Raw genomic sequence first — 26,929 nt, 5'->3', positions numbered from 1 at the left:
GGTTACCAAACGAAGAAAACATTGGCGACACTGTCTCTGGCGAGCCGCTTGATTTTGCTGGCATATCGTCGTGACTCGCTAATTAACTTGGAAACGACACAATGTATCGGATTTTTTTCTTGATAGTTATTTCTCAGCACAACCAACCTTGCAACACCCTTACAAGCTCTCCACTGGCCGGCCTCTGTGACCGAGCGGTTCTAGGCACTTCAGTCCGGAACCGCGCTGCTGCTACGGTCGCAGGTTCGAATTCTGCGTCGGGCATGGATATGTGTGATGTCCTTAGGTTAGTTAGGTTCAAGTAGTTCTAAGTTCTAGCTGACTGATGACCTCAGATGTTAAGCCCCATAGTGCTTAGAGCCATTTGAACCAAGTGCTTAGAGCCATTTGAACCATCTCCAGACTGTTTCTGACCGCCTTGTACATCTCATCCTGTGAGAGCAACAGTCTGGCATCGCCCAGAATCCAACTGCTCTGCCGACGACGATATCTTTAGAGACGGAGCAGAATTTCATATTAGGGGAAGGCACACGGCCACGTCCTTATCATAGGGACCATAGCGGTCTTTAGATACAGAGGTTTACGGAAGCGACAGCAAAACCAAATACGGATGGTCGAACGACTCGAACCGCCGATCTCCGTGGCCGATTTAGAAGTGTAAAGAAAGTTAGTGTTTCTCTCTCTCTCTCTCTCTCTCTCTCTCTCTCTCTCTCTCTCCCTCTCTCCCCTAACCTCACTCACGGTCACCCGCACAGTCACACTACATCACATCCTTCAAAATACTGTAGAACTGCTCAGATGTTCTAAAACTGTGAATGAAAACACAAGTAGTGCAAGAGGAGAGCTAAAATAATTACACAGGGATATGTGTCTGGTTAATCAGTTCTAAAAAGCACTCTGATAACATATTTAAAAAACTCTAAAATTTTAGGGAACAAGTCGGTCATTTCTCAAGACCTTAAATGTCGTACCACATTCGTTTGATTGTCAGTTAAAATACAGGAAAAGTATGTTCGCAAATTAGCTGCTGTCGTCTTCTCTGAATATTAAAATGTGGCGCGCTGTGATACGTACTGCACAACGTTTTCTGGCTTCAGTCATTCCAGCGCACGCATAATCTTTCAGCAACTGAAACGCTCCCCGTCTCTTACTCTGTTGCATTGAAATGATCCTCCTAACCTAAAAGGCACAAAGCAGAGTACGGCATATTTTCACACGGAATGCCTTACAATCATAGTTCAGTAAAATTTCCTATGAGCGACGTCGTCGGCCGTTGTGGCCGAGCGGTTCTAGGCGCTTCAGTCTGGAACCACGCTACCGCTACGGTCGCAGGTTCGAATCCTGCCTCGGACATGGATGTGTGCGATGTCCGTAGGTTAGTTACGTTTAAGTAGTTCTAAGTTCTAGGGGTCTGATGACCTCATATGTTAAGTCCCATAGTGCTCAGAGCCATTTGAACCATTTTACTATTCTCGTCAATATTTCTCCATGTAGGCTTCGTAAGACTGAAATGACGTGGCACTGGAACTTCAAAATGCGATTCTTGAAGGAAAGGTGAAACGCTTCTGTGGAAAACAACATAATGTGTAATATGATCTATGTTGAAAAAGAGATAAACCTGCACAAGTGGAGATCTGCGGACTGCAACCGAGAAGGCCGTTAAGTGCTGCCAAGTCCGGAACCGCGCGACTGCTACGGTCGCAAGTTCGAATCCTGTCTCGGGCATGGATGTGTATGATGTCCTTAGATTAGTTAGGTTTAAGTAGTTCTAAGTGTTGTGACGTAACAAGACTGTTACGCCACACTGAAGTAGCCGAAAGAAAGGCACGCGTACACACACGCCGACCGGCGTCAAGTCTGGAACAAGATACGTTATGACTGCTGTCAAGAAAATACGCAGCTTTGGAATATACTTAACTTTATTCACTCCTTGTGATACATCTCTCTTGACTACACAAATGAGACTCGTAAGATACATGCACTGTTACAATTGGCGCCTTGCTAGGTCGCAGCCATGGACTCAGCAGAAGGCCACTGTAACTGACTCTCGGCAAATGAGAGGAAGGCCTCGTCCGTATTGTCGCCAGCAATGTCGTCCGTACAACTGGGGCGAGTGCTCTATCGTATATCGAGACCTGCCTTGTGGTGGCGCTAGGTCTGCGATCACACAGTGGCGACACGTGGGGGCCGACATGTACTAAAAGGACCGCGGCCGATTTAAGCTACCACCTAGCAAGTGTGGTGTCTGGCGGTGACACCACACTAAGTTCTAGGGGACTGATGACCTCAGATGTTAAGTCCCATAGTGCTCAGAGCCATTTGTACCATTTTTGTATTTATTTTCACTGTTAGATATTCGTTTAATTTTTAGTCAAAAAAGCCCCAAAAACCATGTTCCGAAATGGTGTTCTGTTTATCCACTATGCAGTGCCACAAGTTCCTCCAAAAACTCGTAACGCAACAAACACATATGTCATACTAAAAAATGTAAATCCACCTGATGATGGAGGTTTAAACCTTCGCAACGCATGTTGCGGAGATAAATAAACAATGACTGGTAATAGCAAACTTGCTTCATTCGATGCCAGTAACAGGCACGGTAAAGCCTAACGTAAAATGTTCGCATTCCCGAAGGCTTTTGACACCGTTCCTCGCAAGCGGCTTCTCATCAAATTGCGTGCCTGTGAATTATCGTCTCAGCTGCTCGACTCGATCTGCAATTACCTGTCGTCATGACTGACAGGAAATCGACTAGTAAAACCGAAGTTATATCTGACGTTCCAAAAGCAAGCGTTACAGGCCCTTTGCTGTTCTTAATCTGTGCACACGATTCAGGAGACATTCTAAGTAGCCTTCTTACATTTTTTCCCGACGAGGCCGTCGTTTACCATCTAGTGAAGTCATCACAAGATCAAAATGAAATGCCAAATGATTTAGACAAGATATCCGTACAGTGCGAAAAGTCGTACAGCTCACGCTGTAACAGAAATTCATAAAAGATGCTACCCAAGCTAATACCAGATTTCTTCCCCTATATACGCCGTATGGATTATGTGATACATGAGCAACGGTTGCTTGTCAGCTACTGTAGTGGATGGTTGCGCAATGTGGTATTTCGTCTGTTTTTTGTAAATGAGAACATGATGAAACGAAAGGGAAAGACAGTCACTGCTATTCTTGAAGTCCGGCTTTGAGACTGCTAATGTCAGCTTTTTTTTTCTCAGCAACCGAAACGCCACACTAGGTCCTCAGATGCATCGAGATTTAGGAAACACTGGTAACGGACGTTACGGTTGAAGCAATAGAGAGCTTGTAATTCATGGTTTTTAAAATAGCTTGTCACTGATTTATTGCCACCGCGGCCGGCAAAATAAGTAGAATAGAATACCTCCACTGGTCACAGATTCCTTACACTGCCGAAGCACGTCACATGTAAAGTGTCATATTTTGTAAATAAAGATGGCGCCTGGAAACTACTCGGTGCAGACGATATCTTTGTTTACAAAATATGACACTTTACATGTGACGTGCTTCGGCAGTGTAAGGAATCTGTGACCAGTGGAGGTATTCTGTTTTACTCGTTTCATTTTTACCGTTAGGTGTAAGTTTAGTTTTTAGAAAAAAAGGCCCCAAAATCATGTTCTGAAATAATGTTTTGTTTATCCACTAGGCAGTGGCACACGTCCCTCCAAACAATCGTAACACAACACACACACATGTCATACTAACAAATGTAAAACTACCTGATGATGGAGGTTTAAACCTTCGAAACGCGTGCCATGGAGATAAAGAAACAGTGACTGGTAATAGTAAACTTGTTTCATTCGGAGGCTTCGGGAAATCTAGAAACAAGAGATCAGCTTGAGATCCGCTGTCGACTGCGCTCATTAGGTTGTTACGTTGGTGCCGTCGTCAGTTCCGGCAAGGAGGTAGCTGAGGCCTGAGGCTGTGAACGGCCGAGGACGCCCCTCGCCGCAGAGCCCATTCACAAGAGTGGCCATCGAGCGAGGCAGCCTCCAGGCGAGTGTGACCTCGTCGTCTCTGCGCCCGAAATGGCCAGCAAGGCGCAGCGTGGCGCAGTTCGTTATTTTAATTAGAGGCGGCAGCGGCCGACGCCGTCTCGACGACACGTCTCTCCACACCCCGGCCGTGCAGGGGTCGCCACGTACGCTGGCGCGACTCTGTCGGCGTTGCGGCTCCTACCTGCGGAAGAGGGATGTTCTCTCATGTAAGGTTATGAAAGCCCGCCCTGTTAGCCGTGCGGTCTAACGCACGGCTTTCCGGAGTGACGAAGGAGTGCCTGGTCCCCGACACGAATCCGTCCGGCATACTTGTGTCGAGGTCCGGTGAGCCGGTCAGTCTGTGGATGGTTTTTAGGCTGTTTTCCATCTGCCTCGGTGAATGCGGGCTGGTTCCCCTTATTCCGCTTCAGCTACACTATGTCGGCGATTGCTGCGAAAGCAAGTTCTCCACGTACGCGTACACCACCATTACTCTACCACGCAAACATAGGGGTTACACTCGTTTGGTGTGAGAAAAAATGGTTCAAATGGCTCTGAGCACTATGGGACTCAACATCTGTGGTCATCAGTCTCCTAGAACTTAGAACTACTTAAACCTAACTAACCTAAGGACATCACACACATCCATGCCCGAGGCAGGATTCGAACCTGCGACCATAGCTGTCGCGCGGCTCCGGACTGAGGGCCTAGAACCGCTAGACCACCGCGGCCGGCTTGGTGTGAGACGTTCCCTGTGGGGGGAGGGGGGGGGGGTCCACCGGGGCCCAACCGAACAATAACCCCGGAAGAGTGGTTCAGTGAGGGGCGGCGGAGGGGTGAAGTGGACTGCGGTAGTCGTCGTGGGGTTGTGGACCACTGCAGCTGCGGCGGGGACTGAGCCTCTCCGTCGTTTCTAGGCCCCCGGTTAACATACAATACAATACAATTCAAAGGTTATGAAACAAGTATAATCAGTAACATCCACACCAGAAGCGTTCGTTAAAAAGTTAACATTGTTACGTTTTGAGGAACTGTGGTATGCGAAAAAATGTGTCCAAAACTACACTCATCGTTATAAAAAGAACTCCCACGTATCCAGAAGGATATGTGGGGAGCCCGATCGTTATTGTCAGACAGGTAGATGGTACCACAGATACGAAATGATTACACTTTAAACTTTGAAGGACCAACACTATTGCGCTACATGGCTAGTAAACGTACATGATACTATTGCGTCGGACCCCCATGGTTGTGACTACAAGGACCTAGACGTCGTCGCACCTGAGTGCGCAGATTGCACAGATTGGTGGGTAGTGGTGGGGTAGTCCTGATGACGCATTCCGTGGCACCCCGCACATTCTTGTTAGGGAGAGATCGGACGATGCGGCTGACCACGGCAGAGTATTCACAGCTGCAATGCACGTTTGGGAAGTGACAGCGGTATGAAGACGAGCTTTGTCCTGTAGAAATAGGCAATGGGCGTTGGCGTTTACGAACGGCGGAGTTAGCAGTTCCAGGACCTCCTCCATGCACTGTCCAGCTGTCACAGTGCCCTTTAGGATCACGAACGATGAATGGGCACCTTAGAATATCTCTGCCCACACCATCACACCTGGCTGATGGGACGTATGACAGGAGACCACAAACCACGCTTCGTGGCGCTCTCTCTGCGCCTTAATACGCGGATTCGGTGAACATCGCCTAGAAGACAGAAACGGAACTCGTCTCTATCGATGGCCCGCTGCCAGTTTGCAGGACCAATGTCCGTCGTTGCCGACACCAGGCGAGCCAGGAGCGAGGCTGCGTAGATCTGTGCCGTTGGCGCTGTGATGGTCGGCGTGCGGCAAACCCTGCGTCATGCAACCGCCTGCCAGTGGTACTAGCACTTACAGGAAGTTGCATAGAAGGTACAGCTAGCTGAATGCCCCTGTCGTCGGATTTATTCGCGCGTGATGGACAATCCGTAGGTCTTCACTCATTGTGGTGCATGTCGGACGTCCAGACCCTACATGTTGTGCAAGCGTGCTGTCCTCTACTCACTGTCGTCAGCAACTGGCAGTGGTGGTGTCTGTACGACCGGTGCGGCGCGCAGTACGACGGTAGAACCATTCAGCCTCCCGCAACCCCACGACGCAGGCTCTCTCTAAGTCGTCCAGTTGGGCAACACACCCTCGAACACGCCGAGTGGGCATAGTGCGCCTTCAGGTCTAGCGGCAAGGTCGGCCGGGGCCCTCTTGTACCAGACTACGGTCGCGACGTCACTATCTCAAATGGTTCTGAGCACTATGGGACTTAACATCTGAGGTCATCATCCCCTAGAACTTAGAACTATTTAAACCTAACCTAAGGACATCGCACACATCCATGCCCGAGGCAGGATTCGAACCTGCGACCGTAGCGGTCGCGCGGTTCCAGACTGAAGTGCCTAGAACCGCTCGGCCATCACGGCCGGCTCACTATCTAACCCATGATCCCCGAGTGCGCGGCCAACCATCCGAAAGCAATCATTGACAAAACTGAATGTCTGCAACATAGCCAACCAGTTTGAAACGGATCGGTCTGGTCCCTCCGGATGAAGCTTTGTTAATGATGATCAGTGTACTTACGTCTCTGTAGAACTCATGGTTCTGGCTCCTAACAACTGATGAATGATGTTAATACAACTTATCTAATCCAGAGGTAAGACCTCTGAACAAAATAAGTCACCCTCTTCAGACAGCATTGTGGCCTAAGGAGCGCTATTGATGGTGTAGAACTGGTACCAGGTGGTCTAGTGACCCGTCACAGCTGACTCCTGAAGTTAAGTGTATATGTGGCAGTCGGTTCTATGGAATCACCGCAGTAAGATGGATCGACGTGAAAATGTGACAGAATGTTAGAAACGAGGTATCGTATTTGGACGTGTCCATTACCACACCGTGAATGAAGTTGCCCGGCTTGGTAATGTGTCATCATGGACTGTCGACCGAGGCTACTAGGGGTCGTAAATCTGTACTAATCGACAGGGATCGTAGACCAGTGTCACCACTTGTAAAAGACTGTCGGTTCCAAACAGGAAAGAAATGACTGCCGCCAGTGAATACAGGCCCATCTCGATCAGTTTCTGCGTGAACATTGCGAAGGAAACTAGATGCAAAAGGCCCTTGCTCAGAGCGGCAAATACAGCTGCACATATTCAGTGGCCCACACAACACAGAAATTGGTCAGTAAAAGAGTGGACGCATATGTGTGATCCGACTATTCGCGATTTTGCCTCTTTAAAATGAGTCGAGCGCTTAGACAGTCGAATGAGCCGTTTAAGTGACTCCGGCCGTTGTGGCCGAACGGTTCTAGGCGCTTCAGTCCAGAACCACGCTGCTGCTGCGGTCGCAGGTTCGAATCCTGCCTCGGGCATGGATGTGTGTGATGTCTTTAGATTAGTTAGGTTTAAGTAGTTCTAAGTCTAGGGGACTGGTGACGTCAGATGTTATGTCCCATAGTGCTCTGAGCCATTTGAACCATTTTGTCCTACACCGTCTTCCTTGGATAACATCTTGATTTGGATTCCACAATATTTAAAACGTTCCAGATATTAATGGTATCGTTCATTGGTGCTGTATATGTGTGACAATACTGACACAAGCGTACTATACACGACAACTACTCTGTGAAGTAACTGACCGACTGGTGAGTTAAGCCCCCCCGCCTCCCCTTTCAGGACTGGAAGCACTGTTTTGTGCATACCAAGAGCAACACAATCACACGCTGTCGCATGTGTTATTAGGAATGTGATATGGGTCTGTGAACAAATGCTGAAACACATCTTCCAATTCGAGCCGAGAGAAGTCCCTTGTAAGTATTACCCTACAAGGTATCGAAGCGGAGAAGACAGTTCGATGTTAAAACTCTCACACTCCGTGGGAATTTGTGAACGAATAGCTCTCACGTAACCCAGCCTGATGTCGTGTCTAGCCCTGTAGGTAGCCGCTGTCTTAATGATAATACAGCCACTTTCGTACTGTGACTGCCGTTGTTTCATTTTCAAAGCGATATACCCCCTAATAACAAAAGTTTTAGTACAGGAAAGGGGAACTTTGAGGCTCTGGGCGACTTTATAATGGCGGCGTTCAATGTTCACTCTTTCTAAACGGACTGAACATGCGTTGTAAATAGATCCGTTTTTGCATGTAGACGCCTTATATCATTTTCAATATTTAATCTTTACCATCATTTAGTAATCTGCCAGAGTTCTTATTTCTTTATATTGGTCCTAAGTTACGTACATAGCCTTTATTATATCTTAGAGCAATTAATTAAATGCATATTCGAGTAGAAAAGTTTGTTGCATTCGAACAGTAGAAAGTTGCATACTGGTTAGTAAACCCTGAAGTACTTAACGATAATATGTCTTCAGTGTTAATACAAAATGTAGGATACAGTATTACATTCTGGAATTTCAGCAATCTCGCTACGTGTAAAAGCCAATTATAACATAAACAATGACAGGAAGTTCAAGGTATTTCAAAGTGATTTTGTATTAGATATAGATTTTTGGATGTTATCTTGACGGAAATCTCTTGTTATTGGCGCTACCTGATCTATATATACAGAATGGTGACTGAAAATTATGTGGGCCTAATAAATGCAGTTATGTAATCTAAATATCCACATGTAAATATGATTTTCACTTCAAAACTCGGAATGTGTCCCATTAAAGTTTACGACCTGTATGTAGTACACGTATTGACATGCCGCAGCGAGACGTGTATTTCTAATGGGAAAACCGTTCAAAAATTGAGTGTCACTTAGCGAGCAATGGATAGCTAAATGTTAAGAATTACAAGACCGGACTTCAGACATGATTATGACCGAAGTGAAAATAAAATGGAGACTGGCAAGGCATGTAGCCAAGCGAATTTATGGACTTCCTTTGCTGGCTTCCAAAGGACAAGAAAATACCACAAAGATGATCTAATGAAAGGTAAGCAGATGGCATTAGGAAACATGCACCACCAACATGGAAATCGTAATGCCTGTCTTAAGGAGGCATTTATCCAATAGTGGTTGTCCAGCTGCTGCTGGCGATAATGATTATAGTTGTAAACAGGTTGTAGGAACGTTTACAGGCATGAGAGCAATTATGTCATAGCAATCCCATCAATTATCACTTCGGGTAAAACACAACATCAAGTACAAGAGTATGGCCTGTTCGTTTAATTCTTTCCGTTATAGTCGTATAGAAGTCACAATTTAGGGATGTGTAGTAGAGCTTTCGCATACTGTAATGGTAATAAAATTTACGAAGGAAACCGTGTCTAAGACTCCACGTTCCTGCGACAAGTTGGTCTGGCCCAAATTCGATCGTACCCCATTCAGATCAGGTGACGTGAATGCTTTGGAATGAAATGAACTTCGTAACTACAGTCGTCCGTGTGAATGCTTTGTCCACACTGAGTATGATAAACAACCGGATGGTTGTACGTTAAGGTACATGGCAATGGAAAAGACAGCAGGAGGTAGGATGCACGCCGGGTTGCGTGGCTTCAGGAGCAGCGCGAAGTAGACACCGGTACAATGTTTTACAACGCGTATCATTTCAATTAAGAAACAGTAAGATCGAAGAGATATTTGATGCTAAATTTGCTGATACGCACTATCCTGGGTAGATCATTTTTTGTGTTTGTGCATCAACTTCCGCGATACGCTAATGAAGCTCATTTCTTACGGTCGACTGCATTGTCGTAGTCTTATATTTCACTCAACCCTTTTTAGTGCGATCATATTTATTTACGTCTCTGACCCATTAACTGACTTCTTTTCACAACAGGCGTCAAATATTTGTTCTCTATTGCTTTTACTCGGGACCGATTTTGAGAGACGCTGATAATTACACTCCTGGAAATTGAAATAAGAACACCGTGAATTCATTGTCCCAGGAAGGGGAAACTTTATTGACACATTCCTGGGGTCAGATACATCACATGATCACACTGACAGAACCACAGGCACATAGACACAGGCAACAGAGCATGCACAATGTCGGCACTAGTACAGTGTATATCCACCTTTTGCAGCAATGCAGGCTGCTATTCTCCCATGAGACGATCGTAGAGATGCTGGATGTAGTCCTGTGGAACGGCTTGCCATGCCATTTCCACCTGGCGCCTCAGTTGGACCAGCGTTCGTGCTGGACGTGCAGACCGCGTGAGACGACGCTTCATCCAGTCCCAAACATGCTCAATGGGGGACAGATCCGGAGATCTTGCTGGCCAGGGTAGTTGACTTACACCTTCTAGAGCACGTTGGGTGGCACGGGATACATGCGGACGTGCATTGTCCTGTTGGAACAGCAAGTTCCCTTGCCGGTCTAGGAATGGTAGAACGATGGGTTCGATGACGGTTTGGATGTACCGTGCACTATTCAGTGTCCCCTCGACGATCACCAGTGGTGTACGGCCAGTGTAGAAGATCGCTCCCCACACCATGATGCCGGGTGTTGGCCCTGTGTGCCTCGGTCGTATGCAGTCCTGATTGTGGCGCTCACCTGCACGGCGCCAAACACGCATACGACCATCATTGGCACCAAGGCAGAAGCGACTCTCATCGCTGAAGGCGACACGTCTCCATTCGTCCCTCCATTCACGCCTGTCGCGACACCACTGGAGGCGGGCTGCACGATGTTGGGGCGTGAGCGGAAGACAGCCTAACGGTGTGCGGGACCGTAGCCCAGCTTCATGGAGACGGTTGCGAATGGTCCTCGTCGATATCCCAGGAGCAACAGTGTCCCTAATTTGCTGGGAAGTGGCGGTGCGGTCCCCTACGGCACTGCGTAGGATCCTACGGTCTTGGCGTGCATCCGTGCGTCGCTGCGGTCCGGTCCCAGGTCGACGGGCACGTGCACCTTCCGCCGACCACTGGCGACAACATCGATGTACTGTGGAGACCTCACGCCCCACGTGTTGAGCAATTCGGCGGTACGTCCACCCGGCCTCCCGCATGCCCACTATACGCCCTCGCTCAAAGTCCGTCAACTGCACATACGGTTCACGTCCACGCTGTCGCGGCATGCTACCAGTGTTAAAGACTGCGATGGAGCTCCATATGCCACGGCAAACTGGCTGACACTGACGGCGGCGGTGCACAAATGCTGCGCAGCTAGCGCCATTCGACGGCCAACACCGCGGTTCCTGGTGTGTCCGCTGTGCCGTGCGTGTGATCATTGCTTGTACAGCCCTCTCGCAGTGTCCGGAGCAAGTATGGTGGGTCTGACACACCGGTGTCAATGTGTTCTTTTTTCCATTTCCAGGAGTGTATTTTAGACCTTTCTTCAGTTAGGTTCCACAGTTGCTATGTACTTATTAAAGCTTGACATGCACATGCTAGCAAGATTTTGCAATGATTATGCAGTTCAATTATTTCTCTGTTCCTTTATTATAATTCACATTTTGGTTTACACTCTCTTTTTGTATCACTTGAAAATGACGTCTGAGGTCGAAATTAGCCAGTCGTGATGTGCCAAAAGTTTCTAAATTTTGAAAAAAAAAAGCAACAACGTTACAGTGACGGTGGCACCATTCTTTTATCCTCGAACATGTTAGTATTATCTACCCAAGATCTATTCGACAGTCAGTTCACGTTTTATCTCCCGAGTAGAGTAGTGAGCTACAAGCAAGTGCACGTGTACCGTTGATCCCAGTTTTGATTTCTCTTACAGAACAAACTTGAATTACTAAGGACTGATGGATGTGTATTAAAACATAATGAGAAAGAATAATTTTTAATCCAATAGAAAGCGTTCGTAGATATAAAACGCATCTTACTCCCATTAATTGTAAAAAAAGAAAAGAAAAAACTAAATTTGAACTACTTACTCAGAGTACAGTAGAGAAAACCCAGTGCCGGCGCTCAACAGCGACACGTTGCAGAGAAGATAAAACAGTATAACTAGCTTTGTACCCATTTAATGAGATTGTGTTTTCTACAAAAACGTACTCCCAATTTCTAAGTTGTATAAAACATTAAAGTTCTGCCAGTTCTTTCGTCTGCAGGCCTGTTAGATTTTTTATCTTTAGAAATTCGTAAGATTTTTGAAGTCATCTTTCCTTTTACCTTCAATCCCCTTACCATGCTTTAGCAATAGACACGTATTTACCAGTTCTCCGCTTTAGTATAGGTTCAAATCGTTCTGACCACAATGGGACTTAACATCTAAGATCATCAGTCCCCTAGAACTTAAAACTACTTAAACCTAACTAACCTAAGGACATCACAGGCATCCATGCCCGAGGCAGGATTCGAACCTACGACCGTAGTGGTCGCGCGGTTCCAGAGTGAAGCGCCTAGAAGCGCTCGGCCACCGCGGCCGGCTGGTATAGGTTCAATAGCATTCATGCTACGTCCCTAGCGCAGGCCGAGAAAAATTTTTCCTCTTCTAGAGTTGCAGACGTCGTCGGATGTTACCGTCAGTTTCCGCTGACCTGGAGGGAAAAAAGTTTCCTTTACGGTGAAAACGTAATCTTTTCGTTTCAAAATTTTTAAACGTCCGTTACGAATAGTAAATTCAATCAACTGCAAAGAACGGAAACGATTTGTATGTTGGTATTACATATATCTACTGACTATTTTTGAAGTATGTCAGCGGTGCCATATTGTCACAAGGTACTGTAATCCCCATTTTGGTAGAATGTTGTCCATCAGACCTGTGCATTCCTCGTGTCAAGTGCAAACTGTAAATGGGTTGAACTATCAGGAACCCGCTTTTAAGCGTTGAAGTTATTGAACTGATGGAGCAACACTCAGTCAGGCAGTGCTGTTTAACAAAACTACGATTGACATCATGCCTGTTTACTAGTTTCAAAAGGATCTGCGTAGCGTCCGCCGTGTCTCACCAAACTAAACCACAATGATTGTTTTCCTCGGCGGCATGAAGTAAATTTGCTTCTGTAGATGAGGAATTGCACGGCATCGTGCTGACTTGCCTCTCGAGACAGGTGACAGCATTTTTATTTTCGGGAGGCCCTGGTGATTTATGGTTTAAAATATAAATGTAAGTAGAATCTGTGCATAGCCCCTTTCTGATATCCACGCGTTTTTTAACTTCCTTCTCCTTCTTTCTCCAGTTGGAGATAGTACTCTCGTTGTCGACGTGACGATATATCCTAATCTTCCTACCTTCCTTCCGTCCTGTAATGAGCTTACTTGGTTACCTCGTTGAAGGGTCTAACAGAAAGCCGAAAAATCTTAGTTGGCAGACAGTCGAAGAAATATTGTCAGTCTATTGTGAAAACGTGTGTACAAATGTTCTAGGAATGTGCGAAAATATATTTTGCTGCCGCAGAAATCGTGAAGATAAAATTAGCCCAATAACCTCATGCATAGGGCCTATTTAACAACAATCATCCTACATCAGAAGCAAGTAGTACTTTCTCCAATGTGCACTATAGTGAACTGCAGAGCGTATATTAAGATGTAGATGTAACTGCGTCATTACGATTGCCACACCACTGAACGTCAGGTGAGACCGATGAGATATGTTACTTCATGTCGATGTCTGTAAGTGAGTAACTGTCACACTAAAATTCCAAAGATTCTGTGGTTAATCTCCAGTTGGTCTATGATTTTTTTCTGTCACTTGCTGTTTCTTTGACGCTTGGCAGCGACTTGTATATGTGAAAACTGTGGAGTAGCGCCGTCGTCCGCTGTTCACTATAAAATGTGCGTGACTTTACAAGCTAGACAACTCTCTTGTAAGGTCGGAGGAGAGCATCTACATCTACATACATACTCCGTTAGCCACCAAGAGGTGTGTGGCGGAGGGCACAATTCGCGCCAAAGTCATACTCCCCCCCCCTCTCCCCCCCCCCCCCCCCCCCTGTGTTCCACTCTCGGATCGCACGAGGGAAAAACGACTGTCTGAACGCCTCAGTACGAGCTCTAATTTCCCTTATCTTGGAATGGTGATTGTTGCGCGATTTGAAAGTTGGTGATAATAATATATGCACTACATTCTCGGTGAAGATCGGATTTCGGAATTTAGTGAGCAGCTCCTTCCGTTTAGCGCGTCGTCTATCTGCAAGTGTGTCCCACTTCAAACTTTCTATGACATTTGTAACGCTCTCGCGATGGCTAAATGTACCAGCCAGGAATCTTGCCGCTCTTCTTTGGAACTTCTCGATCTCTTGGATCAGACCCATCTGGTAAGGGTCTCATACAGACGAACGATACTACGAGACTGGACGAACTAACGTATTGTAAGCTATTTCCTTTGTTGAAGGACTGCATCGCTTCAGGATTCTACCAATAAACCGCAGTCTAGAGTTCGCCTTGCCCGTTACTTGTATAATCTGATCATTCCATTTGAGATCATTTCGAATAGCCACACCCAGATACTTGACGGATGTTACCGCTTCCACAGACTGGGCATTTATTTTGTACTCGTACATTAATGGCGATTATCGCCTTGTTATACGCAGTAGGTTACACTTACTAATATTGAGAGATAACTGCCAGTCATTACACCACGCATTAATTTTCTGCAAATCCTCATTGGCTTGTTCACAACTTTCGTGTGATACTACTTTCCTGTAGACTACAGCATCATCGGCAAACAGTCTAATGCCGCTGTCAATACCATCTCACCAGATCGTATATGTAAATCGTAAAAAGCAGCGGACCTATTACGCTGCCCTGGGGCACACCTGAAGTTACGCTTGTTTCTGTTGAAGTCGCCCCGTTCAGGTCGACATACTGCTCCCTGTCTGTTAGATAACTTTCTATCCAACCGCATATGTCATCGGATAGACCGTACGCGCGCACTTTTTGTAGCAAGCGACAGTGCGGAATTGAGTCGAACGCCTTTCGAAAGTCGAGAAATACGGCATCAACCTGGGAGCCGGTATCTAGAGCCTGTTGTATATCATGCACAAAGAGGGTCAACTGTGTCTCGCATGACCGCTGTTTCCTAAAACCGTGCTGGTTTCTGCAGATGAACTTCTCAGAGTCTAGAAAGGTCATTATGTCGGAACACAAAATATATTCCATTATTCTACAACAAATCGATGTCAGTGAAATTGGCCGGTAATTTTGTGCATCCGATTTTCTACCCTTTTTGTAGATTGCTATGACCTGGGCCTTCGTCCAGTCCCGTGGAACTTTCCGCTGTTCCAGTGATCTCTGATAGACGACGGATAAGAATGGTGCCTTATTCGTAGCACTGTCAACATATAATCTTACAGGGACACCGTCTGGGCCAGATGCCTTTCTGGCGTCTAAGGATCTTAACTGTGTTACAATCCCAGATACACTAAACATTGTCAGCCATCCTTGCGTTTGTTCGATAATTGAAAGGGGGAATAGTGCTGCAGTCCTCTACCGTAAACGAGTTTTTGAAAGCTAGGTTTAGAATTTCGGCCTTCATTTTATCATCATCAGTTACATTACCCGTACTGTCAGCTAGAGAAGGTATCGAATTATTTGTAGCGTTTGTAGAATAGGCATACGCCTTCCAATAGGGTTCTTCTTAGTGAAGCAGTGCGGTGTTCAAAACAACACTGCAACTGCTTTGACTCAATTATACTTCAAAGATTGACCAAGCCGTCTTCCTTACTTGCAACGACCAAGGATATACTTCTGTGTAAATTGAAAGGTATCACTGTTGTCAGCTGTAGCGGCGACGAATGAAAATGTGTATCGGACTGGCATTCGAACCCGGGATTCCTGGTTACTAGGCACGTGCGTTAAGCACTGTGCCATCCGGGACACAGTGTTATCGCTTTGTCCTATGGACATGTCCAAAAGAACAGTCACCACGCATTCGCATAATTGGTACGCCTAGCTGAGCAACAGATCCACCTTCTTCAATGAGGATGCACAAATACGTCCGACCTCCTGTGGGAATGTGAGTAACGAAAGAGAGTAAAATGGACAAGGACTGCACGGAGATAGTCCGTGCAGTTGCGATAAACACTGGGTCCCTGTTGGCGCAGTGGTTACCGCACTTCCCTATTAAGTAGGAGATCTCGGTCCGCTAAAAATTTTCGCTCGTCGCCGCTGATTCTGTGTAATGTCGCGCTGCAGCTGACAGCACTGATCCCCTTCGATTTGCATCTAATATTTCACAGCTGCGGGTTCTGCGGGGTGTCTGGTCTTTCGGACATGTCCAAGGGAACAGACACCAGGCATTCATATAAGATATTCTTCTGTACCCCGCATGAACCTCAGCCAGATTTTTTTCCCTTGTTTTTCATCTTCCATTCCGTACCCATGAGAGCATGACAGTATATTGCAGAACTTGCTGTCTTTTTATCAAAACTATAGAAAACTGGGAACGGGGCAAAGGGTTCTCAGTTGGGAATATTTTGGAGTAGAATTCCAATTTCAGTTTTGACCTCTTAATGAAGGGGACACTCCTGAATATTTTGGTCGGAACTATTTTTAATTCTGTTTCCTGGAGCAAGTTCATAGTCATGTACAGCATTCCGCAGGACAATGTTTTCGCCTTTTATAATTTTTTAAGTTCAGTCACCACGATTTCAGTTTCGACCTTTTGGTTAGAGGGTAAGGAAAATGCCATCTGTATCCTCAAGTGCCTTACCCGCGTCCCCGTTTGCCGAAATCAAAGTTCGTTCAAGGACTTTAACCCCATTCAGTACCCTGCAGCACTGACAATAAGCCTGCATATCGTCTCAATTTTCGTCTGCTTAAGTCAGCACATAGCGTTACAGCGAATTAACGGCTGGACTTTCAGTGTCAGTCGTAACAGTTTTAAACAAATTTCTTTCTGCATCTAAAAGCGGTATGAAACAATTTTGTTCCTCATTTATATTCAACGCCTTTTGCTACGATGGAATTTCGTATGCAGTTTATATATATATATATATATATATATATATATATATATATATATATATATATATATATATATACTCCTGGAAATTGAAATAAGAACACCGTGAATTCATTGTCCCAGGTAGGGGAAACTTTATTGACGCATTCCTGGGGTCAGATACATCACATGATCACACTGACAGAACCACAGGCACATAGACACAGGCAACAGAGCATGCACAATGTCGGCACTAGTACAGTGTATATCCACCTTTCGCAGCAATGCAGGCTGCTATTCTCCCATGGAGACGATCGTAGAGATGCTGGATGTAGTCCTGTGGAACGGCTTGCCATGCCATTTCCACCTGGCGCCTCAGTTGGACCAGCGTTAGTGCTGGACGTGCAGACCGCGTGAGACGACGCTTCATCCAGTCCCAAACATGCTCAATGGGGGACAGATCCGGAGATCTTGCTGGCCAGGGTAGTTGACTTACACCTTCTAGAGCACGTTGGGTGGCACGGGATACATGCGGACGTGCATTGTCCTGTTGGATCAGCAAGTTCCCTTGCCGGTCTAGGAATGGTAGAACGATGGGTTCGATGACGGTTTGGATGTACCGTGCACTATTCAGTGTCCCCTCGACGATCACCAGTGGTGTATGGCCAGTGTAGGAGATCGCTCCCCACACCATGATGCCGGGTGTTGGCCCTGTGTGCCTCGGACGTATGCAGTCCTGATTGTGGCGCTCACCTGCACGGCGCCAAACACGCATACGACCATCATTGGCACCAAGGCAGAAGCGACTCTCATCGCTGAAGACGACACGTCTCCATTCGTCCCTCCATTCACGCCTGTCGCGACACCACTGGAGGCGGGCTGCACGATGTTGGGGCGTGAGCGGAAGACGGCCTAACGGTGTGCGGGACCGTAGCCCAGCTTCATGGAGACGGTTGCGAATGGTCCTCGCCGATACCCCAGGAGCAACAGTGTCCCTAATTTGCTGGGAAGTGGCGGTGAGGTCCCCTGCGGCACTGCGTAGGATCCTACGGTCTTGGCGTGCATCCGTGCGTCGCTGCGGTCCGGTCCCAGGTCGACGGGCACGTGCACCTTCCGCCGACCACTGGCGACAACATCGATGTACTGTGGAGACCTCACGCCCCACGTGTTGAGCAATTCGGCGGTACGTCCACCCGGCCTCCCGCATGCCCACTATACGCCCTCGGTCAAAGTCCGTCAACTGCACATACGGTTCACGTCCACGCTGTCGCGGCATGCTACCAGTGTTAAAGACTGCGATGGAGCTCCGTATGCCACGGCAAACTGGCTGACACTGACGGCGGCGGTGCACAAATGCTGCGCAGCTAGCGCCATTCGACGGCCAACACCGCGGTTCCTGGTGTGTCCGCTGTGCCGTGCGTGTGATCATTGCTTGTACAGCCCTCTCACAGTGTCCGGAGCAAGTATGGTGGGTCTGACACACCAGTGTCAATGTGTTCTTTTTTCCATTTCCAGGAGTGTATATATTTTCAGGAGAGATCGAAGATGACCAAATTTTAATTCAGCGTGGCGTACCGTAGTCTCGACACGTTCTGCAAATTGTAGCACTCTTTCGTATTTACTGAAAGCGATTTTGTAAATTTTTCTATGATCCACTTTCACGACATTGGTAAAACAAATGGAGTCATGGTACATTTTGTAGCATAATGAATAGTATTAGAGGTGAGTCGCATAGTTCATTTATCATATGCACCTTTCTTCACAACAGTTTTAAATCATGTCAACTTCCTGAAAATCTCTTTGTAATAAACATTACATTGTATACCTTTAAATATGCACAATAGAAAGGTACATATGTTCACCGATTTTAGACTGAACAGTGCGCCAGGTTATCATCCAGAACACGTTTCACAGATTCCACGAAACAAAAGGTCGTGGAGACACGCAGTCCATATGCGCAAGTAAAGTGGTGGTAAAGATGGAAACAGATTTCTGATGAACCTGGGCCGTGCAAACATTCCAAGAATGCACTTAGACTGCAAGTTTTCAGCTAACCTTACGAGAAACATGCAGTACTGCTTCATGTAATCGCCTTCATTGATAGTAAGTAATACAATTTGACGAAAATCGTCCAATGATACTGACATTTCCGTTAACTTTTAACCACAAAGTAATTATTATTGCTGATATTCACAAATATACCGTGGAGATCGGAATCTGCTCAGACTTCTGCTTGTGGTCGTTTTCAAAGGTTTGAGGACAACGCTTAGCGTTCAAACTGGATATATCAAAACTGCCTCTCACTAAGCGACGCTCTACCTGCACCTCGATAGTCCTCGTCCACCAGAAACGCTCCCTAAGACTCAAGGTCTGCCTGCACTCCCCAAAGGTCTCGTCTGTCCCAGTGAATGACCGGTTGAGCGGTCACCCTTAGTACGACTCTAACTTTCGCAACGTTTAGTTCGTGTGCCTTAAGTATCTGTGTGTTTATAGGTTCTATATGGTATTGTCAACGAACGTTCGCGGTAATCCACGTGGGCGCCAGGAAGGTTACTCGTATATCATAAAGAGAACCGAAGTAGATGGGACTGTGATTTGGTGCTGTTCAAAATGGAAATTAACGTTTTTTCGAGGAATATTTAAGGGGGGTAGGACGTCAGACGGGCTGACTTGGAGCAGGAGAGGCACCAAAGGACATTTTAATTTCCACTGTCTGTACTTGTACAAATAAATTCATAAAACTTTGTCAGCATGACCAGGAAGGATTCAGAATTCACACTCTTAGCACTGGAACTTCGAAAACAATAACGAAATAATTTTTTTACATGTGAAATTTCGTCATTTTTTTTCACTTATTAATGGCAGCATTTGTTGCTATAGGTACACTTTTCTTCATAAGTAAGAGAGATCCTTCGATGAATTTTGCACAGCATACAAACCATACTTAAAGGTGTATGAAACTCTAGAATTTCCAAATCTATTAAAAACTGTGGTAAAAATTGAGGTAAATAACTAAAATTTGTGTTTTTTCTAATCATGAAGTTTAAAATATAACAGCTCATTCGTTTTTTTATACATTAAATAAATTCTAGAGTTTCATACACCTGTAAGTATGGTATGTATGCTGTGCAAAATTCATCGAAGAATCTCTCTAACTTATGAAGAAAAGTGTACCTATAGCAACAAATGCAGCCATTAGCAAGTGAAAAAATGATGAAATTTCGCATGTAAAAAAAAATTATTTTGTTATATTTTCGAACTTCACTGCAATGAGTGTGAATCCTGAATCCTTCCTGGTGATGCTGACAAAGTTTTATGAATTGATTTTTAAAAGTATAGACACTGGAAATTAAAATGTCCTGAGATGCCTCTCCTACTCCAAGTCGGCCCGTTTGACGTCCTGCCCCCCTTAAAGGCGATGACCATAAGCTGCTCCGTTCAAATGAGCTTCAGTGTTGAGCTTCGAGTGAAACTCGCTTAGAAAAAATGGTTCAAATGGCTCTGAGCACTATGGCACTTAACATCTATGGTCATCAGTCCCCTATAACTTAGAACTACTTAAACCTAACTAACCTAAGGACATCACACACATCCATGCCCGAGGCAGGATTCGAACCTGCGACCGTCGCGATCGCGCGGTTCCAGACTGTAGCGCCTAGAACCGCTCGGTCACTCTGGCCAGCTTCATTTCTAAAATATATTCCGAAGATTTAGGTGACCTGCACGATAGAGGGTGTGATTTTGTTACTGAAATTCTAGAAAAGCAAGCAGCGAAGATGACGTTATACAACCACAAGAATTAATGACGTAAAACTCAGAAAGAGCATGAAGTAAAACACCTGTAAGAGCCCTTGGCTCTTGCACCGGCCGGGCAGGTTATGTAGTTCGAACAGGGGGTTTTTGGACGTTCTCTCGACTTTTTCTTGACAGATATTTCTCTGGTCACCAATTTCACTTAGCGCAGTTTAATGACACCTTCTAACCAACGTTCAGGTTTAGGACAGCTTTACCCCTCTTTCTCTTCCAACACGATGAACCCCTAGCGCCCCGGTAGTTTTCCCAGAAGAACGCGCCTGTCCAGCAGTGTGTTTGGACCACGTGACGCGGAGGCAGTGGGAGTCCCTACCGCGTGGCTTTTCCGGCGGGGCAGACTCCCTGGGGCGGCGCAACGGACGGCGCATGCGGGGCAGGAGGTGGGGATTCCCCGCTAACAGGTGGTTGCGCCGCTGGTCTCGAACTCCGTACACCCCAGGCCGGGGCTGCCACACAATTGCTTGTCTGGCCGGGGGGCAATTTGCACAATGACCGCGAAACGGCACCAGTAGGGGAGCGGCCGACAACAGGTCCCTACGCGCTCGCCTAACCACGTCATTCGCATTCTTGCACGGCAGCTCGCTACAGGGAAGCGATAGTTCTACTCGGGCAGTCAGCGACCTGATCTAGCGCCGGTTGAAGATACACTGTTCGTAGCTCTTTTAAACGAGTGTAGGACTAGGTAAAGATCGATTCGCGCTTGACGGTACGGAATGGGACGGAACGGAACGTCAAAGCATTCTACAACGCATTTCAAATGCTGCCATTCACACAAGCCTTTGACGGAGCATAGCGAACGTGACAACAACGTCAAGTTCCTCGACAGAAACTTTTAATTTTGGCGGCCGGATGGTGGCGTGGTCTGTTGATATAGGAAGTTAACATATTCCCGCCGCACACACTCATGCTATACTAGTGCTTATGTGTCTTCTTAATCTTTATTTTTGTTAACCGGCCGATGTGGCAGAGCGGTTCTAGGCGCTACAGTCTGGAACCACGCGACCGCTACGGTCGCAGGTTCGAATCCTGCCTCGGGCATGGTTGTGTGTGATGTCCTTAGGTTAGTTGGGTTTAAGTAGTTCTAAGTTCTAGGGGACTGATGACCTCAGAAGTTAAGTCCCATAGTGCTCAGAGCCATTTGAACCAAATCTTTATTTTATTCATTTCTTTGCTTTCCTGAGACATTATAAATATTCCATGACTGCTTCGATATTTTTCCCATGAGTTTTCCTTCCTCAAAAGAGGCAAGCTATCTGAAAGGGAAAAAAGATCTAGATTTTACAATTCCTTGGCGAAGAAAAATCCTACCCTGTGCATAAACGAGAACGTGAGTAGGCGAAACAATTTTCATTAAATTATCTTTCTTCAAGAACTTCGAACGTGAACTATAGACCGATTAAAATTGCTTGATTGTTGACACTTCACACGCTATAGTTGGTTTCCTCCAATCAGACCGTTCAACATCACGCCCGAAACTTTCGCCCCTGCCAGACAGCGTCAACAACTACGAAGGTTGAAACTTCCTGGCAGATTAAAACTGTGTGCCGGACAGAGACTCGAACTCGGAACCTTTGCCTTTCGCGAACAAGTGCTCTACCATCTGAGGTACCCAAGCACGACTAACGCCCCGTCCTCACAGCTGTACTTCCGCCGTACCTCGTCTCCTACTTTACAAACTTCACAGAAGCTCTCCTGCGAACCTTGAAGAACTAGCACTCCTGGAAGAAAGGATATTGCGGAGACATGGCTTAGCCACAGCCTGGGGGATGTTTCCTGATGAGATTTTCACTCTGCAGCGGAGTGTGCGCTGATATGAAATTTCCTGGCAGATCAAAACTGTGTGCCGGACCGAGACTCGAAAGTAAGAGACGAGGTACTGGCGGGAGTAAAGCTGCGAGGACGAGTGCCGGCCGGGGTGGCCAAGCGGTTAAAGGCTCTACAGTCTGGAACCGCGTGACCGCTACGGTCGCAGGTTCGAATCCTGCCTCGGGCATGGATGTGTGTGATGTCCTTAGGTTAGTTAGGTTTAAGTAGTTCTAAGTTCTAGGGGACTGATGACCTGACAAGTTAATTCCCATAGTGCTCAGAGCCATTCGAACCATTTTTTTGCGAGGACGAGTCGTGAGTCGTGCTTGGGAACCTCAGATGATGCCGGCACGGCAACTCAGCGTGTTCGATCAGAGGGTTAGCTGCCCTCTGTAATAAAAAACAGTTAAAGGATCAACGAGGAACTGAAACGGGTGTCTTGCGACGTCCGCCCCGAGCAAAAAAATGGTTCAAATGGCTCTGAGCACTATGCGACTTAACTTCTGAGGTCATCAGTCGCCTAGAACTTAGAACTAATGAAACCTAACTAACCTAAGAACATCAAACACATCCATGCCCGAGGCAGGATTCGAACCTGCGACCGTAGCTCCGCCCCGAGCAGATACAACGTATAAAAACGTACAAAATGAGATTAATAATAAAAAAAAAAGATGGTAGAGCACTTGCCCGCGAAAGGCAAAGGTCCCGAGTACGAGTCTCGGTGCGGCACACAGTTTTGATCTGCCAGGAAGTTTCATATCAGCGCACACTCCGCTGCAGAGTGAAAATTTCATTCTGGAATCTTTCTTCAACACTAAAAATATCAGCTCTGTTGAAGGAGAAAAATACGATCGTTTTTTATGCTATTTGGTTCTTGGAATGAAAAATACGCGCCGGCCAATCTGGCCTTGCGGTTCTAGGTGCTTCAATCTGGAACCGCGTGACCGCTACGGTCGCAGGTTCGAATCCTGCCTCGGGCATGGATGTGTGTGATGTCCTTAGGTTAGTTAGGTTTAAGTAGTTCTAAGTTCTAGCGGACTGATGACCTCAGATGTTAAGTCCTATAGTGCTCCGAGCCATTTTTTTTTTTTTTTTTTTTTTGTACGCTATAGAGAGCTAAGTACCGAGCAAAGTTGTGTGGGATGGAAAAGACTCACCGTGGTTCGATAGCCGTGTTAGAAAGCTGCGCATGAAGCGTTCAGTGAATTCGAAAGTAAAATTCTTTCTACTGACTTGACAGAAAATCTCAAGATGTTTTGATCGTATGTTAAATCAGTAAACGGATCGAAACCATCTTTCCAGACACTCTGTGATCATAATGGCACTGAAGCAGAGGATGACACAGAACTGGCCGAAATACTAAACGTCTATTTCCAAACCTATTTGACAGACGAACATCTCACTGTAATATTTCCTTTAAGCCGTCGCACGAACGATAAAATGGCTGATATCGAAATAAGTGACCATGAGATAGAATACCAACTGTAATCGCTGAACAGGGGGCAGGCCACTGCACCTGAGGGATACCAGTACGGTTCTGCATAGAGTATACCAGTTAGGTTCCTTTCAGAATATGTTGATACAATAGCCGCATACATGGCAATCATATATAACAGTTCTATCGATGAAAGATCCGTTCGTAAAAGCTGTAAACTTGCGCACGTCACACCAAGGAATGAATAGGAGTAATCCGCTGAATTACAGACCCATATCACTAACGACGATTTCCAGTAGGATTTTGGTATGTATGCTGTGTTCGAACATTATGAATTACCTCGACGAAAATGATTTATTGACAGATAATCAACACGAATTCAGAAAAAATCGTTCTTGCGAAATACAGAAATGAATACTATCGACAGGAGACGTCAAATTGATTCCACTTTTTTAGATTCTTCTAACACTGTTCCTCACAAGTGAGTTTTAATCAAATTGCGTGTCTATGGCATACCGTCTCACGTGTGTTACTGGATTCGTGATTTCTAGTCAGAATGGTCACTGTTTCTAGTAACTGAAGGGAAGTCATCGAGTAAAGCAGAAGTAATATCTGGCGTTCCCCAAGAAAATGTTACAGGCCATTTCCTGTTCCTGATCTGCATAAACGATTTAGGAGACAATCTGGACAGCCGTCTTAGATTGTCTGCAGTTGCTGCTGTCATTTACCGTCTTGTAAAGCCATTATATATCAAAATCAGTTGCAAAGCGATTTAGACAAGATATCCGTATAGTGCGAAAAGTGGCAATTGACTCTAAACAATGAAACAGGTGAAGTGGCAAATGGTTCAAATGGCTCTGAGCCCTATGGGACTTAACATCTGAGGTCATCAGTCCCCTAGACTTAGAACTACTCAAACCTAACTGACCTAAGGACATCACACACATCCATGCCCGATGCAGGATTCGAACCTGCGACGTAGCGGTCGCGCGGTTCCGGACTGAAGCGCCTAGAACCGCTCGGCCACAACGGCCGGCAAACAGGTGAAGTCATCCACAAGAGCACTACAAATAATCCTCTAATTTTCGGTTACCTGACAACGCATACAAATCTGGATCCGCATCAGTGAGGATTAACGGAGAACATCGAAAAAGTTCAAAGAAGAGCAGTTCGTTTTGTATTATCGCGAAACAAGGGAGAGAGTGCCTCGGATATGATAAAAGAATTGGGGTGGCAATCATTAAAACAAAGGCGTTTTTCGCTGCGGCAGGATTTTCTCATGAAATTTAAATCATCAATTTTCTCCATAGGATACGAAAATATTTTGTTGGCGCCCACCTATAAAGGGAGAAATGATCTTCATAGTAAAATAAGAGAAATCAGAGCTCACTTTGAAAGACTGAAGCGTTCATTCTCCCCTCGCGCTGTTAAGGGAGTAGAACGGTGGAGAAGTTGCTTGAAGGTAGTTCGAGTAACCTTCTCCCAGAGGCAGAATAATTACGTAGATGTAGATGTAGGTATTTGCAGAGAACGAAGTTCCACCGGTGATGAAAGGTAAACCATTGATATCGCCTTGAATGTAGAGCATTTTAGGACAAGACGCGGATAACCGAGTAGTTTGTTGCAGAGGCACATGGCACAAATGGAGGAGGAGATGGAGATTGATGTATTGTTACGCATAGCATAACGAGTAGAAGTGATACTCGCAGTTATAGAATGACGATTGTTATCTCATATGTGAGGAGAGATGCTGGGGACACTAGCGATTAAAAACGTGACGAAGAAAGAGTGTTTGAAAATCACGTACATTATCCAGTTGCGTGCTATTAGTTTTGAACTGTTACCATTTCCTGTGTTGTCGAAGGTTTTTATAGAATTGGCGAGAATCCAGGCCGGAGGTTGAGCAAGTGATGTTAACGATATACGTTGTTCAAATGTGTGTGAATTCCCAAGGGACCAAACTGCTGAGGCCATCGGTCCCTAGACTCACACAGCTTAAAATAACTTATGCAAAGAACAACACACACACCCATGCCCGAGGGAGGACTCCAACCTCCGGAGGGAGGGGCCACTCAGTCCGTGACATGACGCCTCAAACCGCGCGGCCACTCCGCGCAGCTTATACGTTGTCTAATCGTATAGTCGGATATCGGAATGTTTCTGAAAGCAGAGTGCTGCAGGGCGTCTATTGTTGGTGTTGCAATAGTGCAAATTTTCAGACTGTTTTGCAAGTGCGGCAGCAGTAAGAAGTGGCCGGCGTTCGCCTGTAAGCGTCACCTTGTGAGTTGTCGGTGCTACACGTCGAGTAATTTGTGTTGCGCACGGGTCACAGCTGTGAGAGCGAGATTCTGGCATGTGAGGCTTCGCGTAGTGCCATGTCATGTCCTGGGATGTGTGGGATGGAGGTTCCAATTCTTCTGATGTTCTCCTGTATAATTAATTTTTGTATCGTGTATAACAGCATATGAAAGGAAGAAAGGTAAAATTATTATATTCTCTGTGTAGTTCAATCTCCAAGAATTTAGTTATCTCTATAACGACGAGGTTTCCGAGTCAAAAATAAATGAATTCACCTGTTCAACAATTTCTTTGCGGTTTTCTTTACGTACACATTTCCTGTTGCAGTCTACTGTTTCCGAGCAGAAATTTATTCTTAATTACTCATACTATAGGTTCTTCGAGTGTTATAGGTGCGAACCAATGGTGCGAGTAGGGGAGAAATAAAGAAATCAATAATGTAATAAACATAGATCCAAAAATCGATGGTACCCACGATGTGACGTATTACCACTGAGTGCATGAAAACCTTATAAAACTGTTCCTGAGGATCCAAACTGCAGATATACACTTCGAGACAAACACGTTACAACAGGTGCACCACATGGCCACCGCTCGCAGGTTCGAGTCCTGCCTCGGGCATGGATGTGTGTGATGTCCTTAGGTTAGTTAGGTTTAAGTAGTTCTAAGTTCGAGGGGACTGATGTTAAGTCCCATAGTGCTCAGAGCCATTTGAACCATTTTGAGCCACCGCTCGTGTGAAGGCTCCAGCACATCTCTTCATCGATGTCCTTA

Source organism: Schistocerca serialis, chromosome 4 (assembly GCF_023864345.2).
Source record: "Schistocerca serialis cubense isolate TAMUIC-IGC-003099 chromosome 4, iqSchSeri2.2, whole genome shotgun sequence".
Classification (NCBI taxonomy): Eukaryota; Metazoa; Arthropoda; class Insecta; order Orthoptera; family Acrididae; genus Schistocerca; species Schistocerca serialis.
The sequence above is the reverse complement of the archived record's forward strand: the minus strand, read 5'-3'. Positions refer to the sequence as shown.